This window comes from Miniopterus schreibersii (assembly GCF_964146895.1).
Source record: "Miniopterus schreibersii genome assembly, chromosome: 8".
NCBI lineage: Eukaryota > Metazoa > Chordata > Mammalia > Chiroptera > Miniopteridae > Miniopterus > Miniopterus schreibersii.
In genome coordinates, this window is record NC_138109.1 from 20,766,994 (window position 1) to 20,780,466 (window position 13,473).

The window sequence follows — 13,473 nt, forward strand, 5'->3', positions numbered from 1 at the left end:
GAACTGCTCTGAGCTAAACCTCTCACCTGTAACATAGGGACAATACCTGACCAAGCTTCTTTTGTGAGATTGAATCAAATCTTTTTTTTAAAGCAAGAAACTTTAAAAAAGAAGCAATAACAATGGAACTACTATGTGCTGGGAGCTGTATTCATGCCCAATAATCCCCTGATTCTATTCTTATGCCCATTTTGGAGCTGAAGCACTAAGACAGGAGGTTAAATAACGTGCGTGATGTCACAGAGCTTACATGAAATCCCAGTACACAGAGAAGATGTAAATGGGCCTTGAAGATGCTGGGGCTCTGGCTCCTCCCTGCCACACAGTCCTAGACCAAAGTTCTGACCCACGGATGCAGGTCAGCCCTCTCATTTGATGAAAAGGGAAACTGAGGCCTAGAAAGGTATAGACTTGATCAAGGTCATTCAGCTAGCCGGTGGCAGAGTTGGTGCCTAAACTCCGGTTTCTGGACTCCCAGCTCAGGGCCTTGTCCTTGGCTGCATCGGTCAACACAGAGCATCCCTCTGGCTACTTGAGATGATGTCCTTCAAGGACACTCCTGCTTCCTAGCTCCCCCTCTGCGGGGGTGGGTCAGGGTTGGGCTGATCTGGGCTGAGCTCCATTGTCAACGATATTGAGCAGAACCCCCCTTGAGGGGAGAAATGGAAACCCAGGCAGCCCTCAGCAGCACCCAGCTCAGACTTCTTTCCTTTTCTCTTTGAACTTCCCCAAGTTACAAACCACACAATTAAGGGCTGGCTAATAAGCCATCCGTCTTGTCCCACAAAGAGAGCACTGCAGGCCTCCCGCCGGCTTCCCCCCCCTGGGAGGGGATCAATGCCTTATCTCAGCCTGCGGCCTGCGTGCTGCGGAAGGAGGAAAATGAAAGCACTTAATTAAGGCTCACGGGAGCGGAAAGGGAACGCTGTGTCCTCCCTGGCTCTTTGCTCCCCCTTCGCCTTTGCCATCGCCCCTCCCAGGGTGGCAACAGAGTCCACCAGACCCACTGTGCTCAGATAGCAGAGGAGGGGTGCTAAAGATGAGAAAGACTCTAGGGGACCCCGCTGTCTGCACCCAAACTAGAATTTGCCCCAAATAGAAATGCCCAGTCTTGACTGTCCACCAACGCCCATCCCAGTCAGGCCTGGCCCTGGCAGTGGGCAGTGGGGAGGGTGGTGGGCAGCAGGAACTCTGCCTGAAAAGCACCCTTCCTGCACTCTAGTGTCTGCCATTAAAGCAAGGAAAGCCTTTTTGGCTTGAAATCCCCTATGATAGGAAATGCTTACGGAAGGGAGACCCTCTCACACGCTTCAATAGAAGAGCTGGACTCTGCAGCCCCAGCTTTCCTTTCTTTTGGGCCCTGGGGGGTGCCTGAAAACCAGTCCTCAGTGCGTCTGGAAAGGTGAGTGCCCACATGTAAAAGCAGCCCCAGGAATAGTAGAGAAACGTTTCCACAGCTCAGCTCCATTTGGGCCACACAGCTCCATGATCAGTCCTTGTTGGGGGTGGTAGGAATGGTGAAGAGAGAAGAGGTCGTGGTCATCAACACCCAGGGGTTGGCACTGTCAGGAACCTCCTCGACACTCCACAATCGACGCTCCCAAGGAGGACTCTCAGCTCTGTCTTGTGCCCTGGATATGGCCCTGAGTTTGTGAGTCATTCCATCTCCTGAACTCAGAAGAGGTGACACGCATGGGGTGGCCTCCCTTCCCTTCATCTGAGGGGTCTTCAGCCCTCGGCAGCCTGGCACACTTTTGCAAAGCCTACGGGGAGGCCCTGGAAAGGAGAGCCGCAGACTGAGGTTCGGAGGCAGCTTCTGCAGCGTCTCTGTAAAGGGCCGCGTGAGCGCCAAGTGCACGCGCTCGGGCCCCGCGTGTGCGGGATTCCTCTCCGCCGGCTCCGGGACCTTCAGGGTTAACGCTCAGCGCAGGAGGCCGAGAAGCGCAGCCTCTCCACTTCGGTAATTGAAATCAATTTCTCAGCCTTATCTTTAGGAAACCTATACAGTCTAGACTGTAATCTGAAAGTAGGGCTCGGGCAACTTCTAAATGAAATCCCCTTGGCGAGGGGGGCGAGGGGGAAAGGAACAAGTGGCTCACCTCTTCCTGTGATTTCTCAAAGAGCTTATGAGTGTGGAGGTGACATCTCTCTTTTTCTCCGGGCAGTTGGCATCTGAGAGTGTGAGAATGTGTTTGAAGATGTGTGAGCATAAATGCGTGTGAGGATGTGAGTGTGTGCTAGGGTGGGGGAAGGGGTGTGTGTGTGTGTGTGTGTGTGTGTGTGTGTGTGTGAGATGGGACACAAGTGATGGCCTTTTTGTGTTTTTTTTGGTCTCTGAGTATGTGAGTGCATGGATGTAGGAGACAGGTGAGGGTGTGTTTACAAGCGTGAATGTATGTGTGCAGGTGCCTGGAGGAAATTCATGGGATCAGAGGATGTGTATTTATGTGTCTCATTTCAGAAGGCATTTCCCTTGGGCCTCACCTCTGAATTCCTTTGGTCCTGGGAACAGTTTCTTTTAATGCCTTGAGTGGCCTTACTGAATTGCCACCATCCCTCCAAACCTTCATCCTAACCCTCCAGGGAATAGAGGCCTTAATCTGTCTGCTCTGGAGAGGGGTCTTCAGCATCCATCTTCTTCCCTAAGCCTGTCCAGGTTCTCCCAGGACGGCTTCTCTCTAAGGGTTGATGTGACTGTGGGCAGGGGCCTTGGGCTGGTCAGATTCCACAGCCTCCAGGCGAGGCCTCCAGGTATCGATCCAGCTGGTAGATGCGCCCTTGCTGAAGGTGTGGTTTTAGACACAGAGGTCCATGCAGGTGAGGGTGGCTTCCTCCACACCCCTCCCCCAGAGGGTCCCCTGCCTTCTTCAAATCCCTATAGATTTCTCATTTGAGGTCAGGCAGCCTTGAAATCCCTGCCAGTGCCTGCAGGGTAATCATGGGGCTGGTGACCAATGCCAGGCTCTCGGCTGCCCAGTAAAGTGGGGTGAGTGTTGCAGAAAAGACGGGAGATGGTAGGAACAGCTGGGATCAGGAGGGCCTGGCTTCCAACTCAGATAGGAAGAAGCTGGGAGGGAGCGAATTTGGGGGTTCATGCCTCCAACTCATAGAAGGCTAGGGACCCATGGCCTGGGTACAAACTATGTGTTGGTTGGCTTAGAGTGTATAAAGGAATTCTACCCCATGAACACAAACTTAGGTTCCCCCAAATGATGGATGAGTGCATAGGAGGGTGGGCATGGGGGGAGGATTCCATATATTAGAATAGCTTTGAACGCTGTCCTAAATAAATCAGAACAGAAGCCCTGAGCCTAGATGGAGAAGCCAAGAGGCAGGTGAGAGGAGCCTCAAAGAGGGGTGAGTGGCAGAGTAGAATAAACACTGGTTTGGTAACCAGACAGACCTGAGCGTGAATCTTGATTCTGCCACTTGTTAGCTATATGACCTTGGGCAAGCTACTCTGAGATTGTTTTCTACATAGATTGGAAATGATAAGACCTACCTCGAAAGGCATTGAAGGGGTTACATAAGCTAATATGTGTCCAGACACAAAATAAGTGCCCAATAGAGGTGACTCATCCTCAGTTCCTTCTAGGTAACCCTCCTTCGTAAATGCCCTCAAATCTATCTGGGGGGTGGGGTGGGGTGGGGGGAACAGGAGTCTTCTCTGAATCCAAGATGCAGATAGGCAGGAGCCAAGGGATAGACTTAGAATCTTGTTTCTGGGAAGAGCAGGTAAAAAGAGTCCCAAGTTAGCAAAAGCAACAGGGGGCCATCCTAGCAGCCATGATCAAGATGCCGGCCCAAGAATGGGGTAAAAATATGCCCTCGGCTTGCCATATATAGGGCTTGGCATCCCCTATAGCCCCTACCCTGGTGCTCTGAGCTTTTCCAGCCCTTTGCACCCTTTGCTCCTCTGCAGAAGTTTGGTGTCAAGGTTGGATCAATGACCAAGTACCTGGTGCCTCTGTTGCAGCTCAGACTCAGACCCAGTGTCCTAGAGGAGGCGGAGGGTGCTACCCAGTCTCTCTGTGAAAGCCCAGACTCCTGCCAAGTAGGGCAGCTTGGGCTTGCACCTGCTTTCCCTTTTGTGGTATTGTCCTGGGGTGCAGAGCTCAGGGTGTGGAAGCGAACAGACCAGGGTTCAAGTTCTGAACTCATCTCTTTCTACTTGGGTGACCTTGGACAATGTCTCCTTTCCTGTGAAATGGGGACAGCCTTCCAGCATCATAGGTTGCTGTGAAGATTGTGTGGCAGACACTCGCTGAGGTGCCCGCATCATTCCCCCTCTGGGAGCTCCTGCCCTCGCATAAACTCCTCCCCTTGAGTGTGGGCGGGACCTGTGACTCTCTTCTAGTCGCCGTAATCATCTTAGGTAATGCGATCACAGAAGTGACAGCCTGTCACTGTTGCCACATTGTATTGGTTAGAAGCAACCCTTGCTTCGTGAAAGCTAGCAAGGGGGAGAGAGTCTCAGAGCCAGATAGGAGGGGATTGAGGGGGGGCGGGAGGAAGGGGAGAAGGTGGGGTATGGGGTCTTTGTGGGGCTGTCTGTGGATGCCAGGTGGCCGCCCTCACAGCCCCATTGCTCCTCTGCGCCGATGCATGGACCAGACCTGGGTGTTTGGTGTTCTCTACAGCCCGCCACAGTCCCCCTGAGACTCTCCACAGGCCACTGTACCCAGAAAGGAGGCCCTTGTGTGACCCTAGGATAAGCCTCAGTGCCCACGCTCAGAAACAGCACTTTGGGGGCCAGTGTCAGGCTTAGGGTGACTCTGTAAATCAGAGCATTTGATGCATAAAATCTGGAAACACGAGTCTATGAATCGTAATCGAGCATGACGAAATCTCATCAACAGAAGTAAATATAAAATTCAAGATGACAGGGAGATGCACAGATGTGTTCCTGCGTCCCTGACCCCCACCCCCCAGCTCTGGCGCACAGTTCCACCCCTAGATGTATTCTGTGCGCACAACAAAATTAACCCTAAGTGCCTCTGATGGCTCAGCTCGCCTTTCTGTGTTACCAGAAGCCAGATGGTGCCCTATGCCTTTGTGACAGGAGCCATCTCACCTTTGCTGTTCATTAGGGCATAGACTCTTGGTTGGAAAAGAGTCTAAAGAAACCAGTTTCTCCAGCAGCTGCAGACCTGGAGCTAGTAAGAGTGGTTTACCGGGTCTGTGCTGAACCCTGTTCCTGCCCAGCTGGAACCAGGCCACCTGTGCTTGAATCCAAGCTCTACCACTTTCTAGCTTTGTGACCTTGGGCAAGCTACTAACCTTTTTGTGCCTCAGTTTCTTGATCTGTAAAATGGGCATAATGATAGTAGCAATCTTATAAGGCTGTTGCTAGGATCAACACTAGGATTATGAGCTAGCACAGATAAAATGCCACTGGCCACGTAGAAAACACCAAAGTTATCATTTTAATTCTTATCACATGTGAGGTGGCCATACTTTTAAAGAGAAAAGAACTGAGTCTCAGGAAACTAAAGCCGTTTACCTGGGATCACGCTGCTCATAAGCAGTTGATCTGAGATTCAGCAGTTGCTCTGACAAAGTTTGTCCTGACCACTAAGACATGGCTGCTCCTCAGTCCTGTAATCCTCAGGCCGTGGCCTCCAGTTTGCATCCCGGGTTTGAAGGGACAAGCCTCCCTTGTCAGCATCACTTGTCTTCTGATTCCAGGGTCTCTGTGGGATCCAGGAGTCCTTGTGTCCACAGTCCCATTGCCTCTGGACTGACTGTCCACCTCCACATGCAGCAGAATTGTCTCCATTGGCTCCTGGCTTCTCCCAGAAGGCCCATTCCACACCAGGACCGGCTCCCTGCACAGCAGCACCTCTCTAATCCTTACTATCACCCAAGGGCCTGCATGAGCTTCCCAGGCAGCTGAAGAACAGCTTAAAACCATGTTGCCCAAAGTGGGTTCTGCTGAATGTGTCTAGAGAAAAATGGTGTGTGGACAAATAAGTTTGGGCAGTGCTAGTTAAACGAGGCAGACAGGTTTCCTTCTTGCAGGCCTTCTCAGAGCCTTTGCTGTGCTACTCTATAACACAAACTTCCAGGAGGGGGCAGGAACAAGCAGGTTTTCACAGGCTTACTTGGCTACAGGCAACTTTCTAGCCACGGCTTTTCCTGGCTCCAGTATCTCCTGGCTAATATTCCCTTTTGATAATGTTGATATGAGACCATTAGGCCCATAACCTGACTGTGGGACCATTTGAGTCCTGGATGGGGCCGACTAAATCAGGTGAGCCTTTACAAGGTCAGAGAAAGGTAGAGGTCCTCCTGCCGGCCTTGAACTAGCAATCTGCCCTGTGCTACAAGGAAACCCATTTTGCCAACAACCACATGACCTTGGAAGAGGACCTTGAGCCTCAGATGAGATCACAGCCCTAGCCAACAACTTAGTTGCAGCCTAGTGACACCTTATGCAGGGGGTCAGCTAGGCTGTGCTTCAATTTCTGATCCATGGAAATGGTGAGATAATTGGGTGTTCTTAAAACGTCAAGTTTATAGTAATTTGTGGTATTGCTATGAAGCAATAGAAAATAAACACTCAGGCACTCCATTCAATGAGGGTATACAAATATACCCGAAGCCATCACATGTATGTAGACACACATATACAGACATATAAACATCTACGCCTCTCTATTTCATGTACACCATGCTCACAGACAAGAAAAACATTTATATTCATAAACATGTATGCATGCATAAGCACATACACAGCCTTAGGTACACACATGTATATGCTTGCATCCCTAAACAAGCATGTAAACAGTCTATACATCCACATTTCCACAAACACTCAGACATGGTATATGCACATGTACACACACAATAATAATGGTGACAAGCACTTATTAAATGCTCTCTTTGTGCCAAGTACTGGTCTAAGTTCTCCATAAAATTTTTTAACCCAATTGATCAATAACTACATAGACACATGAAAGCACACACATGATATTGCATGCAGATGTACTTCCCACCAATCTGCTGTAAAATACCATATACCACGTACTAGAGGGCACGAGTGAAGCGTTCTCAGCTGGAGTGATTCCCCAGGGAGGGTTCTGGTGTTTTTCCCCCTCCTCCTAGTGCCTAGCAAGTAGATAAGTTCAAGTCACCTTTGCTCCTTTCTCCGCAATGAGGGGTCCAGAAGCCACCCCTGTGCTGACTTCAGTCTTTCCATGAGGTGGTGCTAGACCAGCATCTCTGGGTTTGATGGGCAGATTCCTGGCTGGCTCTGGGGAGCAGAGCTTACATTTTTGGTGAGGGGAGACAGACATGAGAAAGAAAAGACTTATTTGGCTATAACATCTCATTTTCCATCTGCTCCCTTTCTGTCCAACATAGTTCAACATGTCCTTGGATTTCCAGGACCACTGGTGCCCTCCTCAGCTGGGAGCCAAGGCTCAGGTGACTGTGCTGGCTAGGCCATGGCCTTATCTGACACCTCCTTGAGGACATCCAGACATCTAAGCTCCTGGTCATCTTTCATCTCAAGACTTTATTAATTTATGGAAGACACTCTATGCACTATTTACTATGACCTAGGCACTATCCTAAGTTCTTACAAGAATTGACTCATGTAATCTTTGTAACAACCCTATGAGGTAGGTATTATTATTATTGCCACCTACACGTGAGGTAACCAGGCACAGAGAAGTTAGGTAACTTGCCCAAGCTCACACAGCTAGTAAATGGTGAGAAGCAAGGAGAGAGGGCAAGGACTCTTCACCCCATTTTAGAGATGGGGAAACTGTGTAGCCCAGACCCAAGGCCAGGGAGTCACTGGAGGATCCTGGCTTTGAACTCAGAACTCAAGCCAGGGGCTGGGCTTTTCTTCCTGGACCCAGGATGCACACAGCTGAGTAGAAAGTTGTGGCAGGAGCAGAGGACACCCTCTTTTGCATGCTCTAATGTGCCCTCACTAGGGTATGGGGTCCACGAAGCAACTTCCTGGCCAAGTGGGGCTCTCTTTGGGATTTTCATGTGGATTCCACATAAAGGCATAAAAGGTAGGGCCAGTTCCCAGCTGGTGCCCAGCCGAGGGCGAATCTATAGACTCAGATGCCAGAATGGGCCGTTCACAAGATACACAACCCATTCTACACTCAATTGCGTCCCATAAATCAGGTTAACCTTTTCAGCGCGGCTCAGAGAAAATTAATTACTCATATCGGAGCACATGACCTTTTCCCAGGCAGGATGAGCTGAGCTGCTCCTAAAAGCTGGACTCCCTGTTCTCTGCACTGTGGCAGCCCAGCCCTTCGGAATCTCCCAGCAGCCCATGCATTCAACCGGGACCTCCAGTTACCTATGCGCTTCCCAGGGCTGACCATGCTGGGCTGCTGAGTGCCCCTCCCAGGGACCAGGTCCTCCTGGTTGTGCCATTTGGGGCTGCTGATGGGGAAGGAGAACCACCAACCTCCTTGTAAGCCTTGGCTTGGCTGGGCAGGGGAGGGAAGAGAGGGAGGGAGAAGCATGTGAGGATCCTATATTCCCTCCTGGGAGTGTTCTTCTGGCCCCAAGAGAATTCCCGTTGGGTCCAGATGGTAAGTTTCCCATTCAGGGAATACCCCCTGGCCTCACCCCATAGGCTGATATCGTCCAACCAGTTAATTGACATTCTACTAACTGACCATCCCACCATCCAAGCAACCAACTGACAATCCAAGCAAACAGCCAATCCACTCCCCACCTGACCAACCAGTAGACAACCACGCAGAGTTTGTGCCGATTCCTTACTTTGTGCAGCCAGGGGAACGTGTGTGAAAAGAGGGCACATGGCATGTAGGGGCTGGCTGGCACACGAGGGTAGGAGGTATGTGCCTGGAAGGTGGGCAGAGAAGAGTGGTGCTGCTGGGGCAGGGTCCAAGGCTGCCACAAAGCAGGGTCCTGGGAGCAGAGAGGGGCACTGTTCACATCATGCTCCAGGAGAGGGATGGGCTGTGATAAGGCTCTTGGGCAGGGTAGACCTGGGGAGGAGCAGGAAGGAGGAAGGAGGGGAACAGCAGAACCTGTGTCCCCAAGGGGGGGGAGGGGAAGCTGGGCTCCCACTTCAGGCTGTAGGTCAGGCTTGGCTTTCATTGGCTTGAATTGGGCACAGAGAGCAGGGTTACAGGGGCTTCCTGGTGGCTGTGACCTTCCCAAGCTCTGGCTCAGAGCTGGGAGCCCTTAGCCCAGTCCTGGTGATGGACCATGATGTGTGCAAGGCTGTGTATCTAAGCCTGCATATTTGTGCGTACATATGTGTCTATGCATGTAGGCATGTGCACATATGGATAGGTTAACATGTGTATGCACGTATATGAACACATGGTGTACATAGGTGTGCACACACATATGGTATGTGTGGACGAACACCATGCATGCAGCTGTGTGTGGGTGCCTGCACACGCTCTGTGGGTGTCAGTGGATGTGTGGACGCGCATGCCATGAGAGTGCTGTGTTCTGAGCTGTCACTGCTGCTCTGCGTGCCTCAGCCTGGGGCGGTGCCAGATGTTGTTCCAACATTCCTCATTCACTGCAGAAAAATCAAACAAACAAATGAAAAATTAACGCCATTGTTAGCCAGGGACGCCCCTGAGCTGACGAAGCCACCCCTAGCTGGCCCAGCTGGAGCAGATGGTGGATGCTCCAGGGCTCACCTTGGGCCTTGGCACTGGTGTAGACAGGCTCATCAGAAGGCTGGCGGGAGGCAGGCTGCTGGGGGTCACATCCTGATGCAACCACAGGAGGCTGTGGGGCCTCGAGGAGTGTCTGTCTCTCCTACTCATCCCAAGTGTCCCCCAAGGTGTGTGACCCAGGGCAAGGAGGGCAGGGGAAAGCAAGAAGAAATAAACATGCACTGGGCACCTAGCATATAGTTGGTGCTCACTAAATGCTATTGCCTGAACTTAACGTACAAGTCCTCACAACAACAGCCTTTGACAGATCAGGAAACTGAAGCTTAGAGGAATTTTGTAGGTTGCCTAAGGGCATGCAGCTTGTGAGCGGAGGCACTGGGATCAAACCCATCTCTAATGCGCTCTTTTTTTAAAAAAAAAAATTTTTTTTATTGATTTCAGAGAAAGGAAGGGAGTGGGAGAGATAGAAACATCAATGATGAGAGTTATCGATCAGCTGCCTCCTGCACGCCCCCCACCAGGGGTTGAGCCCGAAACCCGGGCATGTGCCCCAACCGGGAATTGAACCGTGACCTCCTAGTTCACAGGTCGATGCTCAACCTCTGAGCCACACTGGCCGGGCTCTAACACTCTCATAAATGCAGTTTCTTCCCACACTGTAATGACTTCTGCAGTGTGATCCGCACAGCGTTGCATTAAAGATGGCTGCGTAATTCCTACCACTTTTCCTTTTGAGAGGTGTGGAGCCTAATTCCCTTCCCCGTGAATCTGGGTGGGCCTGGAGACCTACTTGACCCATAGAATGCGGTGGGCCTATGTTCTGGGGCTTCTGAGGCTCGGCCGCAAGAAGCTTCGCAGCTTCAGCCCCTTTAGAAACTCGCTGGGACCCCCAGGCCACCACGGAGAAGTCTGACGCCTGAGACTGTTCTGGCAGAGGCCGGCCTTTCTCATCCCTGCCAAGGTCCCACACATGTGAGCGAAGTCCTCTTGGGCCCTCCAACTAAATATCACCATTTCTGTTCACACTCCACGGAACAGACCATCTTCCCAGCCGAGCCCCGCCTGGACTTCGGATCCACAAAATTGTGAGCTGTGATGAAATGGTTGCTGTTTTAAGCCACTAATTTCTGAGGGTAGTTTGAGTCTGTTCCACCGTTCTACTGATGTATAAACGTGGAATACATACACACGCGTTCACATCAGCACACACATAACACGAACACACATGCTTACAGACACGCACAGAACAACACACCCCCACACACACATGCGTGCAGGTCCCTTTTTGATCCCAGTTCCCCGGGCACACCCCGTGGCAACGTCAGGCTTCTGTGTGTAATTAAGTTCCCATTTGCTGGGGTGAGAAGTGCTCAGATCCTGAGAATAGACAATGGCTCCTCATTACCCAGCCGGTTTCATTGTTTGTGGGATTTTCTCATTTGAATTCCTCCCAAGAATCAGAGTGAGTAATTTTATATGGAAATGCGTAAGTGTGAGAGCAGTAATTACCAGTGGTTGTGCGGCAGCACACGGTTCTGCTGAGTGGGTCCTGTCGACCCTCCGCCGTGCCTCTCACATCTGCTCCAGCCTCGAACCTGCAGCCTGGGAGCCGCGATGGACTGGGCTGCTGGGCAGGTGGCCAAGGGAGGGCAGAATGTTCTGGAAGGGGGGTCGAAGGCTTCTGGAAGGCCCTGGGAAGGGATTCACATGCAGGCGCTGAGAAGGATTGTCCCGGCCCTGAGGGTCTCAGAAGCCACCTCTAGACATCACTTGGAACCCGGCTGTGCGTATAGGAGTGCGTGTGGGTAGGTGGGGAGCAAATGGATGAGAGGCGGCTTCTGTATGCGCGGGACCATGTCATGGGCGTGAGGCCATACGAGTGACGCTGTATGCTAGGTGCGTGACTATACGTGTGCGTTTCTGCATGTGAGTCTGTAGCTATGGCTATGGGTGTGTGACGTCCTGTGTGACAATGCGGGTCAGTATGTGAGTCTCTTCCCCTCTTTGCATCTATTTCCTTATGTAGAACTTAGGGATAGCAAAACAAATGATTCTGCTGGTACTGCAAAGACTGGTGGCAGTGCCTGTGAGATGCTTGGCTGGCTGTAGGTGTTCAGTAAATGATAAACAAAAATTCTTGTTCCGTGGGTGTCCATGTTCAGAAGTCTGAGGCCCGAGAGGGTCTGCAGTGTTTGGAGCATGGAGGGAAGTTCTGTAGGCTCGGTCCTGTTCATGGGGCTCGTGCTGTTTCCTGTCTCTTGTCCCAGCCCAGCCTTGTTCGCTGTACTCATTGACTTGATCAGCAGGTAATGATCAGTTATAAATGGAAGAATCTGCGTCCCAGCCAGGCTCTGGAACCTGAGAGCCCAGGAGAGGAGGGAGGGGCCATTTGTCTCTCCTGCCTGCTGCTCCCGACTTGGGTCCATGGGCACTGATTTTTAAAAAATATATATCTTTTTATTGATTTTAGAGAGAGGAAGGGAGAAGGAGAGAGGAATAGAAACATTGATGAGAGAGAATCATCAATCGGCTGCCTCCCGCATGCCCCCTACTGGGGATCGAGCTGGCAACCCGGGCATGTGCCCTGGCTGGGAATTGAACTGTTGACCTCTTGGTTCATGGGTCGATGCTCAACCACTGAGCCACACCGGCAAGGCATGGGCACCGATTTTAATCAGAGGGAGATGCAAAACTGCACAGAGGAATTTTGTCCAAGGCCCGTCCTGCCGGCGCCCAGTCACTGGCCCTGTTTACCTGCTCTGCTGGCCCCGGGAGTTAGCATTCTGCAGGCAGCTGGGCAGGTGTAAGGGATCAATGCTTTACAGATGTCGCAGGCGGGCCGCTAAACAGAGGGCGGGCGAGGTAGGCAGCCGGAGGGGAAATTGCCTGGGTTTGCTGAGCAGGTTCCGTGCTGACGCGGCATCAGCCTCTCCCCAGCTTAATGCGACTCCGTGGCATGGCGGGGGGGCTGGGTTTGAGATTTTCTTGACAGTTAGTTCTGGATCTTAGAGGGACACAGGGGAAAGGCCTAAAAGTGCAGCTTTTCCAGCTTAATGCTACTTGTGCAACATTTTTTGAGGGCCGCATTCCATCACTGAACTTCCTCTCCGGACCCTCTGTAGGACTTCGCTGTAGGTTGTCCTTTTCCTGGGGGATGGAGCAGGAAGGTCGTGGAAAAGGGGGCTGGAGACCCAAGTTAGAATCCCAGCTCTCTTGGGGTGACCTCTGTGACTTAGTTTCCTCACCTGTCAAGTGGGGCTGCCAGGCTGCCAGGCCAGGTAAGTTCAGATGGGCTGACTGTACGGATGAGCTCTGGCCCCTGTGTGGGGACAGGACCTCAAGGTGAGGGGGGACTGTCTTGTTTTTTCTGGGATCCTGGGAGGGTTGTATCCTCTTTGGTGCGATGAGTCCTTTCTTGACAAGAGCAGAATCTGGAGTCTTTGGTGTTTGCCCATCAACCTCTTATTCACTCAAGCCCTGTGACTGCACAAGTCTCCGGGGGGCACTTCTTAGAGCAGAGGCTGCAATTCGATGCCTCTAAGGCAGGGGTTCTCCAAGTGTGGTCCCTGGACCAGCAGCAGCAGCAGCAGCAGCACCTGGGACCGTGTTAGAAATGCAAGATCTCAGGCTCCATTCCAGACCTGGTGACTCAAACTCAGGGAGTGGGGCCCAGCTCTCCATGTGATCTGATGCTGAAGTTTCAGAATCACAGCTTGAAGGCACTGCCCCTTCCTCACAGTGCCCCCTCCTCCTGTCTTCTCCATCCCAGCTGAGGCCCCTTGGAGGGGAGGAGGCTGCGAGACTTCCACCGAGTCTCCCTGCGATAGAGAGA